The sequence below is a fragment of the Lutjanus erythropterus genome, chromosome 4 (assembly GCF_056507025.1).
Source record: "Lutjanus erythropterus isolate fLutEry1 chromosome 4, fLutEry1.hap2, whole genome shotgun sequence".
In the NCBI taxonomy this organism is placed as follows: domain Eukaryota; kingdom Metazoa; phylum Chordata; class Actinopteri; order Lutjaniformes; family Lutjanidae; genus Lutjanus; species Lutjanus erythropterus.
In genome coordinates this window covers 6714391-6734259 of record NC_139320.1, presented here as the reverse complement: position 1 = coordinate 6734259, position 19869 = coordinate 6714391, and the positions used below count along the sequence as shown (strand labels likewise).

General features: G+C 39.9%; 1 long non-coding RNA gene across 1 annotated transcript in view; it reads right to left on the bottom strand.

Annotated features, from left to right (window-relative positions):
* Window positions 1-18588, bottom strand: part of LOC146327416 (uncharacterized) — a 59612-nt gene extending 41024 nt beyond the window's left edge. The window contains exon 1 of the long non-coding RNA XR_014769965.1: window positions 18529-18588. This is a non-coding gene — a long non-coding RNA (uncharacterized LOC146327416). The remainder of the gene's footprint in view (window positions 1-18528) is intronic.
* Between the last annotated feature and the right edge of the window lie 1281 nt (window positions 18589-19869).

Below are 19869 nucleotides of genomic sequence, written 5' to 3'. Positions count from 1 at the left end.
AACATGTGAGGAGTAGAAAACAGATATTTGTGTTCAAAAAGTTGTCAGAAAAATAAATACTCATGTAAAGTACGAACACCTGAAAACTTTACTTAAGTATAGTGACAAAGTATTTGTGCTTAAGGTACATCCCACTTCTGAATACAGTATTTTGTGTATCCTATCAGAGGTATTTGATTCATTAGTCTAATAATATATTTGTATTTTCAGCCTACAGAGCTGCAGCCTTTTGCAGATAATAATGCAGTGAGAAAAGAGCAGCTACAACTTTTTAAATGACACTCAGTCCATTACATTCCAGTATTAGCATCTGTATAGTATCTGAATTGCAAACTAATGGCTCACAGCAACAGATGCTTTTTTTATGCTTTTGTGGCGTTTTTTTTAGAACTGTGATTGGCCAGTGAAACCTCCAGCCCCGTGGACAAATCTGCCTGTGAGCAGAGTCATGCCGACCAGTTTTTGAGGCACACAGCTGCATGTAACCAATCAAATTCCAGGCAGAATTTTCACAGCTGTCCAATCAAACGGGAGGACTTTAAATTAACTTTGGAAGCGACTGAAGCAGTCTGGGCAGGCAGTGAAATTGACTGTGATCCTGAATATAGCGTAACACAGTGCATGATACAGTATGAAATGGACGCTGCAGTGCCATCCCTGCAGGTGACAGTCTGGCCCTGAGACGAACGCCTGCTCTCCCCTTCCTGCAAGCAGCTGGACTCCATCCACATCACCGACACACGCTACATTCTCCAAATAATGATGGAAGTCTCTGTGTGACCACCAAATGTCATGCCAAAACTTTGTTCCAATCAAATCAAGTTGTAACTCACACAATATTGTTCCACGAACACTGTGGATGGTTCAGTTGATCTGGCTGAAAAAGCTGCAAATGAATACTGATTTATGGCTCATTTTTATGAGAAAATTGTTATTGTGGGCTATGGTTTATTAAATAGTACCTTAACATAAAAGAATGGTTTCTCTGAACTCTTCATTGTCTTCTCTGACCGGACTTTAATACCAATGACTTGTGACTTCACTTGGACTTGAAAATACTTGATACCTTCCTCCAAATCCAAAGATCCAAAAAAGTATGTTAGTTTGTCATGAATCATTTCAGTTCCTGAAAGAACCCATATTGATTCTATTCATTCCAAGCAAATCAACAATTTATTCCTCAAATCCACTTTGTTTCAACCAATCAGACAGCATCCAATCAGGTTGCAGGACAGAAACACAGAGAACTAACGTTACGTTACTGAGCTCCAAACCACAGTAAGTCTTAAATTACAGACAAGGATACAACAAATTCCAGCTTCATTCAACATTTGAAGTTCCACAAACGGCATTACATTTGGTGAAGAACACATTCTGACGTCTTTAAGACTCGAAACCCAAAGTTCAAGACTTGGGATTTACTTGAGACTTGTCTGTCTTGACGTAGGACTTGGGTGCAACCACACCAAAGAGTGATGTTTCCCTGAGTACACTACACTTTTGGAAATAAAGGTGCTTACTTGAACCATAAAAGGTTCTTTGGCTTATCCCTATAAGACAACCCCTTTTGGTTCCTAGCAGAACCGTTTGGTAGACTCTCTGAAAGGGTTCTACCCTTTCAGAGAGTTCTACCTTGAACTCAACATAAAGGGTTATACATAGACCCATCATTGAAATGTTTCACTCAGAGCCCCCTATGAGAGATTCTACAGAGAACCCTTCTCTGGTTAATGGTTTCACCCAGAACCCTCGCTAGACCTTTTTCCACCGAACAATATCTGATTCTTGAACCAGTTCTGTTCAAGATTCTTGGAACACTGGGGCTACATTGTGAACGTTTCAACCAGTTTTGAACAAAACCATTGTAATCAAGGATGTCATCAACAGAGGATGTTGCACACTGACCTGTAGAACATGACACGCCCACTTTTGTTCCCAAGGAAAACCTGCTATCTTTTTTTGTTCTAGCTGGGAAACAACTTTCCAGCTTCTGAATCAGTTTCTGGAAATGCCCAGAATGGTTTAAAATTACATTCTTGAACGGGAACTGGTCAGGTTCTGTGCTGGTGGAAAAGGCCTACCTGAGGGTTCTATCCCTAACCTTTCGACCAACGAAGGGTGCTAACAAGGACACCGGATTTATCTAGGACCCCCCCAAGGGGTTCTACCCAGAACCTTTTTAAGTGATGGTACAAAGAGCTTTTGATGAACTCTTGATGAAAGAGTTCCTCAAGGATTTCAATAATCCTTGAAGAACTCTCTGGCTGAAAACGGTTCTTAATGGAACTCTTAGTCTTCCAAAGAAGCCTTGCTGAACCCTGTCCTCAAAAAGGACTTTTTCATAAGCAAACAGTTCTGGGAAGAATGTCAGCACTTCAAGAAGAACCCTTTTAGAACTCTTATTTCTGAGAATGTACATCCACTTCAACTAAACAAAATTTGAGCAAAAGAGTGTTGCTTCTGCTGCAGCATGTAAAATCCCAGGTAGATTTATTTTTTTTCTTTTTAGCATTTTCAGATTTGTTGTCAGCAGTGGCCACCTTCATGGCAATTGTAAGCTGTTGCAAACAGGCAATACATCAAGACCTTGCATGGTGGAATTGTTGGAATTGTCAGTATTGTAGGTTTGACTTGAGTTTATGTTGACTTAGTCTAACAAAGGAAATGTCAGGGTCAATAAACTAGTTCAAAACAACTGTGAAATAAAACAGGTACATTTTATAAACCTCAGAGATTCGCCTTCCTTGTGGAGACAAAATGCAAGTCCCCATAATGTAAATATTTAAATTTTAGGGTGAAGACCTGGGATAGAGTTAAGGTAATTCCAGGTCAGAGCAGGGTCAGGGTTAGGCAGGTAGTTATTATGTATATAAAATATATACAGGGTTAGGGTGGGTCTCCAGCAAAGGAATATAAGTGAATGTAATGTCCTCTGAAGTGATGGACTGTGTGTGTGTGAGTTACGTATCCTGAACTTGAAATAAATGTATTTTTTCTCCTGCAGTTGTTCCTGAACACTGTTCTCTCCTCCTCTCCCTCAAATCCCCATTTCTTCTTCTGTTTTTCCTCCCTGCAGTTGTTCTTATTACACAGCACTTCTTTTATTAATAAGGAAAAATGCTGGCTGTTGGCTGCTTATTAAACCAGTGAGGTCTTGCATGTATAGTATTTTCATAGTAAGTCCAATTACACGAGTATATGCTAATTGTTATAATTGCCATTAACAGCAGTTTCTGAAGGCAAAGACAATCAACATGTTGCTTCTAATTTAGTCTCAGTGTGCCAACACAGATGGCTTAATTAGACTTCATAAAGCATCTTAAATGCTCATTCAGTAAAAGGCTTTGTGTGTTACAGTAGGTGAGCAGCTGTAGCTGAGTGGAATTACAGTTACAGGTTAATGCATGTTACTATAGAAGTAAATGGATCATTTTAGTTGCAAACTAATTTAACCCTGTGAGCACCAACTGGGATTTCAAGACTGATTTCTATTCACCCTCTTTTCAACCAGCTGGAACATGGTTACAACATCAACAAATCACAAAGCACAAATACGTTCAATCATTTTGAGAATTTCTTTAGTTACAGGTCGAAAGAAACTGTGCTTCTTGCTGTGGCCTCATGCACATGTGCAAGTACTTAGACATATTGATTACAACTTCAACAATTGTGAAGGCATCTGGGACAGAACGAAGAATAAATAGTGACGAAGACAGTTACATTGAGAAGGTGTGCTGGTTGAGGGGTTTAAGCATAAGACAGGGGTTTGAGATCTGCATATCATGGGATCTTTTTTCTGGGTTTCAAGTGAGAAATGTTCATTTGTGCTTAACCAATTCAAGTTTTTTTCTAACTCGGATAACAATTCTCTTTTTCAGTGCTCTCAGCTCAGTTTGAAGTCAGTGGTTCTTATTTGTCAGTTGTCTTTCCATAGCCCTATCAGTCTTTCTTGCATGTGTCAAAATCCAGAAAGATATGACGGCTGCTAGAAAATAATTTAACATTTTTATTACTTAAGTCTTCATTTGTTTTAAAAATTACAACACCCATTTTACATGCAGTAAGAAAAGTAAGAAAGTACTAGAATCTGATTATGAAGGTAAATTAATCTTAAATATTATATTATAGAAATATTACTGTAACAAGGTAAATTAATCTTAAATATTATATTATAGAAATATTACTGTAACAAGTTAATCAAGTATCCTGTATCATAAATGCACATTTGATATTTGTAACAAAGGAAACTGCTTGAAAATTGGTTGAAAATTTAGCCAGTTGTGGTGATTTAATAAAGGACAGATGTCCTGCCTCCATAAGCATACATGCATTAAGGACATGAGACTGACCCTTACCAATATGGAGGCTGCCCTGACACACAAGATTCAAAGGCAAGGTAATGGAGTGAAAAAAATGCATTCTGTTAATGTGCTTTATTCTACTGGTAAAAGTAAAGAAAAATGTCTGATGCTTCCTTTGTTTTAAGTTAATCAGTGGATAGTTGAGTGGTGGACAACTGTTTCCCAGAAAGGGAGGGTCCGGACACCTCTGTCCCTCTGGTAAATTCTGCCTTTGGTCATTGGCTTTAAACCAGAATTCTTATGAATACAAACAGTGCTTAATTTAAGAGGTTTGTTCCATTTGATTAGCTGTATTGAAGAGTTCTCCACAGAAAAACAGGCCATGAGATAAAAGCCGTCAGTCAAACACAGTTAAGTTCTGTATCTGACCTGCTTCATTTGCAAATCCCCTTTCTGGAGGATTTCAGGGTACTTGAAGTAACCCTGCCCTCTTTCTGTCCTTCTCTCCGTCGTTGCCTCTTCCTCCTTCTCTCCTCTCTTTCCGTCATTTTCATTTAACAGTCCCCCATGAAGGACAGCCACTGTGAGCTGACAGTCTGGCTGCCTACCATTCGTTACTCTGCCAGTCGATTTTTCTGCTCTCACCCTGCCACCCCCTCCACACCAATACCCATCATGCATTTGTCAGACACTGTCTGGGTGCTGCTGCTGCTGCTGCTGCTGTTGCTGCTGTAGAGCTGTGAGAGGAATACAGGAGAGAAAATCAATGCTTTTGTTCAATCTTATGTTTTAAGATGAGATTCGTTTATCGCTTTAGAGCCTCTGCCCAAAATGAGTTCACAATCCTGTTGATTTACTGCCGAAGCCCAGAGTATGATGGCAGTTTAAATGCATCTCACAGAAGAAAATGGAAAAATACCAGCAACAATCAGTGGCATCGCATTCATCACAAAGTACAATGTGACATTTGCTCTACAAGTTTGCTGACAAAAATTCCAGAGAGCCAGCAGCAGGGGAGTCTGGCATCAGCCCAGAGAGAGAGAAACACAAAGAGAAATGTCTGATTGTCAGATAGGAGAGATCAGGATTATCTCAAGGCCAGAATACTGTACGCTGCAGACGAGCCTTTCAGAAAAGCAGGCAATCCTTGCATGCAATCGTCCCACAGAACGATCAAGATGAATGCCTTGGAGCTCTTTCCACTGTGGAAGATGGTGACCCCTGTTTTGTGGGTATGGTTCTGGATGTCTGGGGCAATTCCTGCCTGTTTCCATGGCTTCTCAGGACTGTACTTTAAAATTAAGTAGACACTAGGCTCCCTGCTGCAAGGTTTTTGCCAAAGCTGATGGAGCCAAGCTGAGGTTGTCTATCATCATCGGGGGAGCTGTGAACGATGCTGGGGCTATCAGCAGAGCGCCTGATGGCCTTCTTTCTTCTTTGCCTATCATCTCCACTCTAATTTTTGCGGAAATATAAATCCATTGCTACATTGATATTGGACTATTCTGCAAAACCCCACATTACGTTCAATGAAACAATTTATTTTATGTCAAATGCCAACGTGCTAAGGGAAAGATAGGGCAAATAAACAATAGTGAATGTAAGGTTATGATTCGGCAATAAAAACAGTATGCCCAAGAACAGTGAAGGGACAGAATTAACACGTGAAGCTCAACTGCTAGTTTTTGGCAGGGCGAGAACTCTGGTTTCGTGCACCAAAGTCAGACTTGATACACAACTGACCATTCCTAAGTCCCACTCCTTTTTGCTCTGTGCTCTAATAACAGTTGGGCTCTCCTTTCCTGTTTCCTGTACATAGATATGCTATGTGCTAGGCTCGTTGAAAAGAAAACCAAATTTTGCAAATGACTTAAAAATATAGCTGGGGGACCTGTAAGAGCAGCATATATTCACACTGTAAAGTAGCTAACATTAACAAAATGCTAGATGACTTGCTACGTAATCTACATCAATCATTAGCCAGCTGGTTATCTAGCATTTGGCTAATATTAGCTGGCTAGTTAGCTAGTGATTTGCTAATATTAGGCAACTTAAGATGTGACCCTACAGTCTATGATACTTTTACAGGAAAAGGAGAAAATTTCCTGAGGTAAGTTTGCTCGACTCTTATTGGCCCCTTTTGGCTCAATAAGAGACAAAAGGGGCGTGACTTAGACAGGGTCCCACCGCCTCAATACACTGACCATCCACCTTGATGTATAAAGAGCACACTACTTCCTGAATTAAAAGGTGCAGAATCACCCCAAATAAAAATGAATGCTTGGATATTGGACTGATATAACTCAACAAAGACAAAGACAACATTTTACATTTGTTACACACCTGATATGACTGTAGGTGGCCAATGGCTGCTGCACAACTAACAAACATTTGATTTAGCATTGGTCTGATATTAACCTGATGCACCAAATGGTCTGTTACATGGAACCATCTGGGAAGTTGTCGTTGGAAATTTTTTGGGAACAGGCAGGCACTTTCAAAAACAATTCACAGATGATTGGATAAACCATCAGTCTATCATCATCTATAACAGGCGAACCTCAGCCAATAAGATCAATGAACCATATGACTAAGCCAGCAGAGCCAGTTGGTAAATCAAACTCTCACCGAGGCCAGTTGGGAGAAAAAGACCTTTTTTATTGAGAACAGCTTACAGTACTGTTCTTTGCTCTTTTCCAATGAAGAGATACTCTCCACTTCTGATATAACAGATTCTGTAGCACCAGCTATGCTACTGTCTTTAGGAACTGCCATTCTGGCTGTCAAATGTAGCGTTAACCACACTTGAAGCTGCTGGTGCTTTCTCAAAGGACACTAATTGATCCTAACATCTGTGGTACAGACACTAATGCATAGTTTGAAGCCTGGCAAGATGGATTCTTGCCAGGTCATGTGATGTCATGGCTTGATGTGTCACTTAAAAGCTAGGGGCCCTGTTTTGAAGGCACAAACACAATGACTAGTGTGAAGTGGTAGGTCTTGGGCACATGGACTGTGATGGTGACTCATTATCTTCTCAGCCAGTAACATTACTTGCCACATAGCTCTGCAACAGCTGTGCCAGTAACAGTGGAACATGACAAAAAGTCCCAGACAGAGAGAGAGAGGGAGAGAGAGAGAGGGCTTCTCCAGGTCCAAGATGAAGTTCCACTAAAATACGAACAACTTTCACCGACACATCATTTGCATCAAAGTTTCACTTGTTTGTGCCACTCCTCTCACTTTTATCCAATGGGTGTGAAAATGCTGCACAGGTAGCCAAAGTGAATTTCATGTTCAAGAAAACACCAAATTGCCAGGTTGCCACTAGTGCCACTGGAAGTGCCCCTACGAAAATAGAGGCCTAAAGACAAACAAGAGAAACAATCAATCATACAACCTGTCATCAGAGCATCTGACTGCAAAAGTCTTTATAGCTGTTCAGAATGGACGAACGAAGGCAGGTGAAAAGCCAACGTGACAGAGAGGGAGATATGATAATCATACAAATGGGACGCTATTAGACAGTCTCTGCTTTGAACGCTTTCATGTTGTTTCAGTTGGTTATATGTGCAGAAAGTCACTGAAGTATTGTAGTTGTGTGGAGACAGAAAACAAAGCTTGAGAAAGAAGTCCAAGCCCTGCATATCTTGTCACTTCCACACATCTGGCCAATCAGTACTTGAAGTGGTCGTGATGGTTTGATTGTCCGTTTGGGAGTGTTACAAAAACTGTTGGATGGAGCCCATTTCTGACATCACGAAGATGATGAAAGTGGGGCTTTTTGATGATCTGACAAGAACTTTGAAGAATACTGACCCAGCATGATTACTACCAGGGCTTAGGTTATTACGGTCATCACAGAAAATTTTATTTTGAAGAGTCGACCTCATGTCATCTATGAATACACCTAAGGATCAGCGCTGTCATACGTAAGACAGGAACACAGCCTGTGATTGGTTGACAGACTCAACCTAAGGCATTTCGACCTTGCCAGTGGGTGGCTAACAAAATTCTAACAACAGCAAGAACTGTTTTCAGATGGAAAAATGGATAAATAATCACAGGAGACGTCCAGTGTCATGGACTTATTTCAAAAAAGACGCTGCAGTTCAAGCCTTGATTACAAAGCCTCTGAAAAGGATACAATCGCAATGAGCCAACATTGTAGAGGTATGATGCTAGCGCTAGCATTAGCTTAATATTAGCAGTTCCAGCTCAGCTTACTTTTGGGCTAACCCCTTCACTCTTGCAGCAGTTATGAAAAATCAGACAAGACTGATGTTGCAAGTTGTCAAACCCACCAATTCTACTTACAAAAAAGTGAATGATGTCCACTCTGGGGATAGATCCTACTAAACCTGCTATAATGATACATCTTTTAGACAGAAGCCTGAATAAAGATCAGATGTGGAGGAATGTCACCAAGGTGGACAGTTTGAGAATTCTCAGAGGACAGGGAATAAACTGTTGCTCACAGTCTGTGTCCCTGCATGACAGTCTGCACAATCTGGATTATACAGCAGCACCTAATTTTTGGCGAGGATTTCTGGCACGCAACAAACTCCTCTCCGGGTGAAGATATTATCACTGAAGTTGTTAAATCACAATTTCGCTGCTAATGGTGCATTATTAATTGTGAACGCCCTCATAATGAGCGCAGTCTCCATGAATGGCCTCCGTGGTGCATCTAAATCAGGTCTGCTTTAATCAAACTGCGATACAGCTCAATGCAGCGGGAGATTTGACTCATGTCTTGCCAGGAAGCCCTCCCTGCGCATCTGAACGGCAGAAGGCCACGGGATGTGCTAGGAGGCAGTCTTTACAGCGAAAGGGTGGCCCTCTCTAAGTAAAACAAAGGAGAAGGAGAGAAAAAAAAAGCAAAACACATGGATGGCTACTTATTTAGTAATGAACTTCGCATGCTGTAGGCTTGTTCAGAAACACATGCAAGGATGGTGCACATCTGCGTGGCTTAGTGGAAGAAGATAAAAGAAAAGAGCAAAGTTGTGCACGTTTTTGCGCAGAATTTTGCATGGTGAGGATGTTTTAGGTTTAAACCATATTTAAGGATTCAGTATGCTGTAAAAAACAAAAACAAAATGACACATAGCGGCGGCTGCCAAACAAAAAATATAAAATTGAACTAAAATATCCTAATTGAAAGAGAGTGCTAAACCAATAAATTTACAGAAATTTTCATTAAAGGTTTTACAGAGAAATTATTATTTTACAGTTTTTTCCTAAATTATTACAATCAAACATCTCGAATAAAGTTATGGTACTAATAGCTTTAGAGAGAAAAGTTTTTTGTTTTTTTTTCTGTGACTTTATTGTTTTTGCACTTTATTTGAATTAGTATAATTTAATTTTCCGTTTTTTGTTTGGTAACCTCTGGGTTAAATGTCATCTGACAAGGGTTTAGCTATGGTCAGTTAAAATGCAGTTTATTAAATGAAATACATTATTTTTCTGTACCAAAACCTCTTAAACCTTGTTTTTGCAATTCTGATTTCCAGAAGTCATGCATGGCAACAGTTCTATTCAACCTTTGAGGCATGATGGGGTTGAAAGATGGCAACATCATCCAGTGCATGTCTATGATGTTTAAATATATGACTTAATCCTCCTCCCATCACTCTTCGCAACCTCTAATAAACATGCACTTAAGACACTAAAGCTGGCATATCATGAAAAGCAACTGCATCAAGCAACTGGTCTTTTTTCAGCATGGAAAAATACTGGCTAATATAAGCTCAAAGCATATAGCATGGGCCTCAGAATATAACTATGTGCATAGGTTGTGCAAGGACACAGAGTAATTTATGCTGCTGGATCCTGAGTGGAGACAGTCAGCCGGAGGATGCCTGGCCCAGAGAAGAAACATGCCAGGAATTTTAGAAGATGGCTCAGCAGTGGCTCCAGATGTAGGCAGGGCGGGAGGCTGCATTACTTATAGAAAAAGGAGTGTAGGAAGCTAATAGCTAATAGCCCCCTGGTATAAATGGAACAGAAGACAGAAATGGAGAGAAAGGGATAAAGAGATCAAAAGAGGAGGGCAAACTGTAAGTGAGGTACGGCGTGGAGGCAGAGGAAGGGAGGAGGGCAGAAAGAATAGTGAAAGAGGCATTGGAGACGAGAGGAGGGGAGGAGGTAGACAAGGAGAGGAGAAAAAGGAGGAACAGTGCAAGAAGGAGATAATGCAAAAGTGGGGACATCTGGATGAACTACACTCTTATGAGTAAGGGTTCCAAAAGGGTTCTTCCTGAAGAGCTGAGGTTCTACCCAGAACCACTTGATTCTGATGAATGCCTTTTTTTGAAGACAGGGTTTGTTGAGCGTGCTTTGTAAGACTAAGGGTTTCATTAAGAACCATTTTCATCCAAACAATCCTTTATAGAAGGAAAATTTCTCCAAAGATTGCTGAAGCTCTTGAAGAACTTTTCTACGGGTTTGTCAGTTTTTTTTGTTCTCTGTAAGGTTCTCTGTAGAACTGCCTTGGGCATTCTTTATAGCTGTTCAGAATGGACGAACGAAGGCAGGTGCATTCTACATAAAACCGTTGGATTATAAAAAGGTTTTCCATAGAACACCCTGGGTGGCTTCTCGAAAAAACCCATGGAATATAAAAAGATCGTTTGTGCAACCCCTTGCATGGGTTCTTGTTGGCACAGAAGGTGGAAAAGCTCCAGAGAGGTTTCTGGGTGGAACTAGTACACATTACACCTATCATCTTTGTAGAACCTCTCATAGAGTGTTCTGGGTGGAATCTTTCACAGATAGTTCTAGGTATAACCATTTATGTTGAACTCTCTGAAAGGGTTGCAAGTGTAACCTTCATAAAAGGTTCTAACGGGAACCAAAAAGGGTTCTCCTATGGGGACAAGCCGAAGAACCCTTCTTCTAGTTCTAGTTAGCTCCTTTATTTCTAAGAGTGTCTATACATTGTAAATTATACAGTATATTTCAATACATTATTGCCAAATAATGCCAAGAAATGTCTTAAAGAAATAAAACTGCGGTTTTACTTTCCTTTTGAGATCTTGCAATGTGGTGAGCTAAAACAGGTACAAAAGGGCAGACATGAGTGGTCAGACAATAATACAGGTTGTAAACAACCCTACAAGTCAAATTCAATTTCAGTTTTGAGGTAAAAAAAAATATTTGGAAGACAAAACAGAGCCTAACTGTAAAACTGTCATCCCAACAGTCTGTTTATAAATCGAAGTCTTTGTTCAACTTTGACCTAACAAACATGTTATAGTCATGCAAACGCATGGCTTTTCTCCGCAATGACTGATTATCAGTGACATAAATGTGCCCACTTTAGGTTTACATCAAAATGTGGAAGTTGACATTATTTCGCAAAAATTGTTATCTTGTTCAACTTGCTCCTATCCCGGCCAGGGGTTCAGGTGCCCCAGGAGGAGCTAGAAAGCTTTGCTGGGAAGAGGGACATCTGGAATATTTGACCCGACCCAAGATGCATGGAAGAAAATGAATGGATAGATGGAGGTTGGCTTGTTTACCACCTGTTTGATCTTCTGATCAAGTTTTTCACCCCATTGGACATATTTTTAGGAATGTGGCTGCTTTCTCAGATTTCAGCTGAGTATCTCCAGGAATCAGGTCCATATTTACATTCAGTGCTGCAGCTTCCAGTGGCAATGTAGGGAGAAGAGTGGCCTTTATATATGACTTGCATGCATTAGATGACAGTTTATGTATGGTAACCACAATGGTTCCCTCAACTTAACCATGTCTTTGCCATAGTTTATTTGCCATAACCACATATAGCCCTAACCATAACCATTTGCCTTGTGGGAAGTGATGATTTCCACTTTGCCACTGAACATGAACAACAGTGGGTGTGTCCCACAAACCGACTCACAAACAACACCAACTTCCTGCCCCTCACTCTCCCCAACAGAAGACACATTAAGTATTGCTTTACCCAGACTTTAATTGAGTAACATATGTAAGTTATCTTATGTATGTAACTTGAATTATGTTAATGTTATATTGAGTAATGTAAAGTTACCTATTTTAACCCAAACAACAATGATTTCCTAAACCTAAATCATCTTTGTACATTATTTCGATGGCTATAATGAAGTTGCAACTGATAATTTTAATGCCATACATATGTGGTCCTGATGGCGTCATTGGTCTGGGACCCCCAGCACTCACTGGATTGGTTCGCATCTGAGTGTGAGCCTGCTGAGATGAGGATCAGCACCTCTAAGTCTGAGGCCACGGTTCTCAGCAGGAAACTGGTGGATTGTCTACTCCAAGTAGGGAATAAGTCCTTACCTTAAGAGCGGGAGTTCAAGTATCTCAGGGTCTTGTTCTCGAGTGAGAGGACAAAGGAGCATATGATGGGCCGGAAAATCATAGCAGTGGGAGCAGTACTGTGTTCGCACCATTGTGACGAAAAAAGAGCTTAGCCAGAAGGCATAGCTCTCGATCTGCTGGTCAATCCTTGTTCCTACTCTCACCTGTGGTGATGAAGGGTGGGTCATGACCAAAAGAACGAGATCACAGATACAAGCTGTCGAAATGAGTTTTCTCAGGAGGGTGGCTGGCGTCTTCCTTAGGGACAGGATGAGAAGCTCAGTCATCCATGAGGGACTCGAGGTAGAGCCGCTGCTCCTTTGCACAGAAAGGAACCAGTTGAGGTGGTTTGGGCGTCTCGTAAGGATGCCACCTGGTTGGGGAAAGGGAAGTTTGAGGTCCCCTGCTGGAACTACTACCTACACGATCCAACTTTGGATAAGCGGTTGAAGATATATGGATGGATGGACGGACGTACATAACTCATTTATAGAACTTTACGTATCTGAACTTACATAAGTAATGTACCTATTTCAACCCAAAGTCTAAGTTCTCCCTAATCCTACCCAAGTAGTTTTATTTCCTGAACGTACCCAGGTTGTTTTTGTGCCTTTATTTTGACGTTCCAGACATTGCAGATTTTGTTATTGCTAACTTGACTGTGGAGCATTGCATGTGCAAAAGTGACCCTAGAATCATATGTACACTATTAAGATACTGTATTAGACGATTTAGGAGTGACCTACATGCTATCTTTAACCTGGCTGACATGACTGGACAGGTTCCTTTGAAACCCACAATAACAAGATGTTGTTTTCATTGTAGAAGTGTTCTACTGGGTAGACAGTTTTCATTTAATGAAACAAAAGCCTTGTTCCTCTCTAGCTGTGCACAGCCATCTTCTCCACAGACAAACAAGCTGTAAAACGAGAGGTCTGAGCAGCCAACCTGTGTACAGCTGGCTGAGCACAGCCGTCAGCAAAGCTGGCTGATGTCCGCTATATATGTATGCCAGGGAAATCCTGTCACATGATGCATCAATTCGATTGAATAAACAAAATGATCCAATGCATCATTTTGATCTTATAAGCAAATTGTAATCAATTTTCTGATAAATATGTAATCAACAGCATAGCATCATTCCTATTATTTTAAGTGGACAACACTGACTAGAGGATACACACTTTTTCAGAAAAGGTCGATATCAACTCTGTATAATAGAAACCCAATTTATCAGTGAAAAGCATTCTCCAGCTGTACTTGTTCTCCAACTGAGAATCATTTATCATGCAAAGCACTTGAGTTCTCTGGTGCATTTGGCCATATGGGAGCATTGTGATGCACTTTATTTCATAGACAGATGATAACGGGTGAGGGAAGGAGGCAGAGGCAGGAAGGAGGAGGGGGAGCAGCGCTGTCTATGACTTCCTCCAGCTCTTTAAGCCCTCGAGAAGAACAATGATTTCTTCCCCTGAATCTGCTGCGGCACTCCAGCACAGACAACACCACTGAGAGGTGTCTGGCAAGAAAAAGATGGAGGAAGAATACCCCTATGTGTTACTGAAAACACTGACTTCCATAGAAAGCGCTGCATAGAAGGAGCAGCTCTCGACTCGATGCGCAGCACTCCAGAACTAAATGAGTGAGGGTAAAGGTTAACTCGACGTTGATGACAAGTATATGTGAATGATATCGATGGACTGAAAAACGCTTGTCATAAGAGACTACTCGAAGAAACAAATGCACAAGGAAAGTGATTGATAGTGAGAGCTTTGCATATTGTGTCGATTATCTCTTATCTCTCCACAGGAAGCTTGCCATGTTCTCTCTTTAACATGATTTTGGTGGGAGGAGACAGTGAAAAGGCCAAGCACCAAAGGGCTTCTAAAGTATGGCAAAAAAATTCTAATCACAATTATTTTGATCAATACTGAGATCCAGGGCTGCATTATTTTCATAGTCGATTAATCAGTCGTTCATTTTTTCTATCAATCAGTCAAGAGTTGTAAAGAGGTACAGAACCAAAAAATATTCACATTTCAGAAGTCAAAATCATTACTCAAATTGATAAATTGATTATCAAAATAGTATATATTTATTTAATGATCGACTACTAATCAATTAATCGTTGCAGCTCTACTGAGATCACAATTACTCGTTGAATTTGCAATAGAGGCCTCAAGATCGGGCACATGCCACTTGACCTGCAAAAACATTGTGCAGGGGGTAAAAAATATATTTATATGAATTTTATATAATTATATTTCGGAAGTTAGGAGCGTTTGTTGAATCTGACGTGGCGTGTTTGTAGGAGCCCTATGTATGAAAAAAGTAAGAGAAATTTAAGATAAGTACATGAAAATGTTCTTGCATGCAATGATTGTGCCGAATTTTAAGATTCATACCTGCTTATACAGTAACATCAAGTCTAATCAGCCAACAGGATTTTATTGCGGAAGTCTACAACACAACCTTTGACCCCACATCCTGACAAACAATGGACGTGACTGTTTGATCTGACAGAGATGAAGGTTAGCTGACAGCCAAATTGGATGAAATAAAGGCAGAAGTAGTCAGTGGAGGATACCACATTCTGAACAATACATTGTCGGAGGCCAAGTTGGACACTTGTGTGGATTTTGATGCACTTAAAGACTGTGAGAATAAACTTGTCAGAGGTTTTGCTGAGTATTAGCCTTCAATAGCAGCAAGCTAGGCTCATTATCACTATAGAAACACATGGACAGCTGCAGGCGCACAGGTACATGTATATGTATAAATAATCCACACACCTCGTTGAGCAGTTTCATGTCGGAACTACTTTCTTTCTGCAGTAGAATCAACACAAACTACTTTCTTTTCTACTAGAAAGAAAGTAGCTCCGACATGAAACTGCTCACAACAAGATCCATGGATTATCTTGAGTAACCAGGTCATGAGTTTCGCAAAGAGACGCTGGTTTTGAATCTTTAAAATGTTTTTTTTTTTTTGGTGCTTTAAGCTTCACAAGCCAAGTGCCATCCATTACACTGAAGAGAAGGCAGAGATGTCTACAGCTGATATCTCCAAAACTCTGCATTTTACATCAAAACTATCTAGATGGATAAATAGCACTAAAGGTAAGAGAAAAAATGGGGGTGAACTGTCCCTTTAACTTGGACTCAGTCTAACTATAATTATTAGGGATATTAGATTTAATTAGACATAATTCTACCTAGATTACCATTACAAAACAGTAATTTATTTCAGTGTTTAAATACCAATGCATACCTGGAACAGACTTAGGTGGTTTTATGGTTTATAGTTGAAATGAGAATGAGTTTAAATGCTGAATTCAACTTTATAAGAAGGAGTGTGTGTTATTTCTTCTTTCAGACTTGTAGCTAGAACTTGAGACTTGTTAATGGGAAGTATTCAGGTGAAAACTTCAGCACAGTGGACTTGCAAACTTGAACCACATGTCTCCTGCCAAAGCTAATTTTAAAGTATATATTTCTGCTCTCTACTTCTATCTTTCCTCCATCTCTTGGCGTAAATGTTTTAAACGGGACTGATGCTGGATGCTTATTGTTCCCCAATAGGGTGTGGACTCCTAGACTCTCCAGCACAGCACCTTCGGGCCACGCACACACAGACACACAGACACACACACCAGGTCACCTCGCGTCAGTGCTTTGTTTATATTGTGAACATTTTCTACCTCTTCAGAGCAGATTAAAAGGGAGAGGATCCAGCCTTAGGCGTTTCACACCAATAACAAATGAAAGGTCTTGGTCTGGTTTCATACAGATAAACATCAGCTGTGGTTTGGATCTAACAAGCTTCAGATAGACATCCACCCACTGCACAAAGCATTCTAGTCCTGGAGTATCTTAGAAGAACCAGGACGAATCTACTGCGAAGTCTTACCGGAGGACAACGAAAACATTCATGACACTCTAATAACGGTCTCATGAAGGCCAGTGTCAAAACCAACCACATATGATGGTATAATGTAATGTTAAAACACAAAGCTACAGTTTCTCTAAGTTTGCTAATGTCAAGTTGTTATGACAGAAACATTAGCAGGTCATGCTGTCTTGGTTAATGTCAAGGTGTCATAACAAAGACATCTCAAAGAATGTCAACTTTGCATAATTGACCAAATGCCACCAATGAACAACTGTCATAAACATTCATAAACACTCCTTTATGTTCCGGACAAGTGACATGCTTATGACAGTTTAATGACACACCCTTTCAAACAAAGTGCTATATGGTAAATTAAAAACTAATTCACAACTTTTTTGTCACCAAATCCCACACCTGAGCTCACGTCACAGCATACCAGTGTTCCTGGGCACAGCATTTGGGAACCAGCACCGGCTGGAAATGTGCGCCTTGTGGAAGAATTCAACATTTACAAGAATGTTTTACTACATACATTTGGTGTTGAGGGAAGCAATAACAGATTTAAAAAAAATCCAAGTGGCTACTGATGTCTCTTTAAACTGCGCCCCTATTATTACTTGTTCTACACCGTTGTTAGCAAACCACAAATTGAGCTGTTTTCTCCTTTTTTGTCGATTGTCAGCAGGTGTTTCTGACTGTCAGCAGGTTTGTCTGCAGCTCTGGGTTCAGACAGATCCTGGGACAGGAGAGCGAACTTTCTAGGCCTAAAATTAGCCTTTAAGTCATGAGTGAGAACTGGGTCAAAACTGTATTTTGAAGGGATTTTAACGCTTCAATTATGCTGGGAAAATATATTTTAAAAGGTCACACTATTGTCTGTTAATCGACTAGTGATTCAATTTTTTATTCCATGTCGACATAAAATCTTTCAGATGAAAAATCTGATGGAGCTGACATCTTACTGAATTGACAAAATGTTACATTTTTTTCATTTCACAGCATAGTGGTAGTGTCTCTCTTAATTCTGATCAAAATACACATTTTTAAACCAGAATTCTTATTTAGCTTTGATTTAGGACTACAGAGTTTACATGTTATGGTTGAGACATGTCTGATAGCAAAATTATTTAATCAATTTGTCAAAAAATAAAAAGCTTACCAGTGTTTGAGCAGTATTCCCGCCTTTTTTAAACCAGGAAGGGAGACAGGGGTCCTTAGGATATAGCTAACCCTTTTTATGCCTGATCAAATCATGTTTTTGCAAAAAATCTAACATAGTTGATGGAAATCTGGGACACATTTTTAAAGCAACAAAATCCATTTTAAAACAAAGATGATTATAATAGCACATCTGTATACCTCTGTTATCAGTAGGTTTTGTTAGTTTTATATTTTGAGGCTTTAACACATTTTTTGATTTGTTTAAAGTTGTGACTTCTTGTCTGGGCCAAGGTAGTTTTCTGGAACAGAGCAAGTTTAGAAATTAAAATACTTAAAGCAAACCGAAACATTTCATAAATTATACATATTTCATATGTATAAATCCTTAAAGAATATGTTTTCACCAAAAAACTGGAATAAGATTGTTGATGTTAATAATTTTTAAAGTTCTTTTTGGTAGGACATGAGCTGTCCCAGTTCTCAAGAATGTTTTTTTTTGTCCAACTACTTGACATTACACCAGCCGAAGCTCAAACTGGTTCAACTCTACAGCCCAGTCTTGCATATCTTTGTGAAGCCGACCTCTGATTGGAAAGATGTGTGGGTGTTTCGGTTGAAGTAAGAAATCCATTGATTTTCACATGTTTGTATGAGCCAGTATTCAAAATCAATGAATACTCCACTTCCAAGGTTGGACGCCCACGGGCTGGGTGGATCATGTGTGAGCTGTTAAGGTGGACTCCGAAGCAAGTGTCACGTCCACATCAAAAGGCAATGGAGACGGAGAAGAAAAAACACAGAGACTTATAGCCATTCAGTACGCTGAAGGTAATTGCCTTACCTTTTGTGTGTCCCCTCACAGGCCCTCGGTCGCCAGCAGCAGAGTCTTCCATGATTACCGCTATGAACAGAAACAATTACGGTTAGAGCGGCCGAGAAAGAGAAAGCCACGACTTGTCACAACTATCTTCCATATCCCCAAACATCTGAAACTCCAGAAACTCAATCACGTCAAGTGACTTGGAAGGAAAAACATGCGTGTGCTCAAACCACAGAGGAAGAGAAAGATGTTTTATGTGATGGCCATGGTGCCTTGGATTGAAACTCCTTTCAGCTCTATAGAAGTACTTGACTTTTAAATGCTGTGCAGAGCTCCCGGCTCAGCATTCACTTTGCGGCATTCAGCCGTCACCCATAATGACACCAGAGAAACTCATCAATGCATTATGTACCCAATAGGTGCTGTGGGTCAGGCAGTCAGGCATGTTATCAAGAATTCAATTCATATGCAACACTGAGGGAACTGGAGAGGGTGACACTGTACAAAACGAGAAGAATATGAAGACATATTCACAAGGTTCAAATATTTGGTGAAAGAATGAGGAGAGCAAACAGAATAGTAATGACAAATTTTAAGTTGTTTTCCATTATATCCCTGCTTTAAGTGTTTGAGTTATTCTGCACCCACTAATGTGTTTCTTTGGCTCAAATAAAACGGGAACTTATTTTAGTGCTCTGCAGCACTCAAAGGTTCTAACAGCACAACTGTGAAATGGATCAAAGTAGACATAATGTTGTAAAAAGCTTTGTCATAATCTTTTCTACATGTTCAAATCATTCAAAACACCAAACGGTATGCTTACTTGTCACATCCAATAATGTAGAGACTGGGCTCCAATGATGTGTCAATAATTTTCTCTTATTCAAATCAAAGAATTAAAACTCAAATTAGTTCTGGGCGATATAAAGAAACTATATTGATACTGTGATATGAGGATAGATATCATCTGAGAGTTTTAGATATATCATGATATGGCAGAAGTGTTGTCTTTTCCTGCTGCATTACAGTAAAATGATGTAATTTTCTGAATTTACAATACTGTTCTATTATTTGTCGTTACACTTAGTATATCCACACTACTTCTGATCATTTATCAAAAATCTCATTGTGTTAATATTTTGTTAAAGCACCAACAGTCATCCCTGTAATACTGTCGCAGTATCAATAAATGTCAATATTGAGGTATTAGGTAAAATATATTGCGATAAGTGACTTTGTCAGTGTTTCCCAGCTAAAGAGCAACTTAGAGGACACTTTACCACATTTTGTCTACTGAACACTACTACTGGAGGGGCAACTTAGAAAGCACTTAACCACATTCTGCCCACTGGAAACAAATTC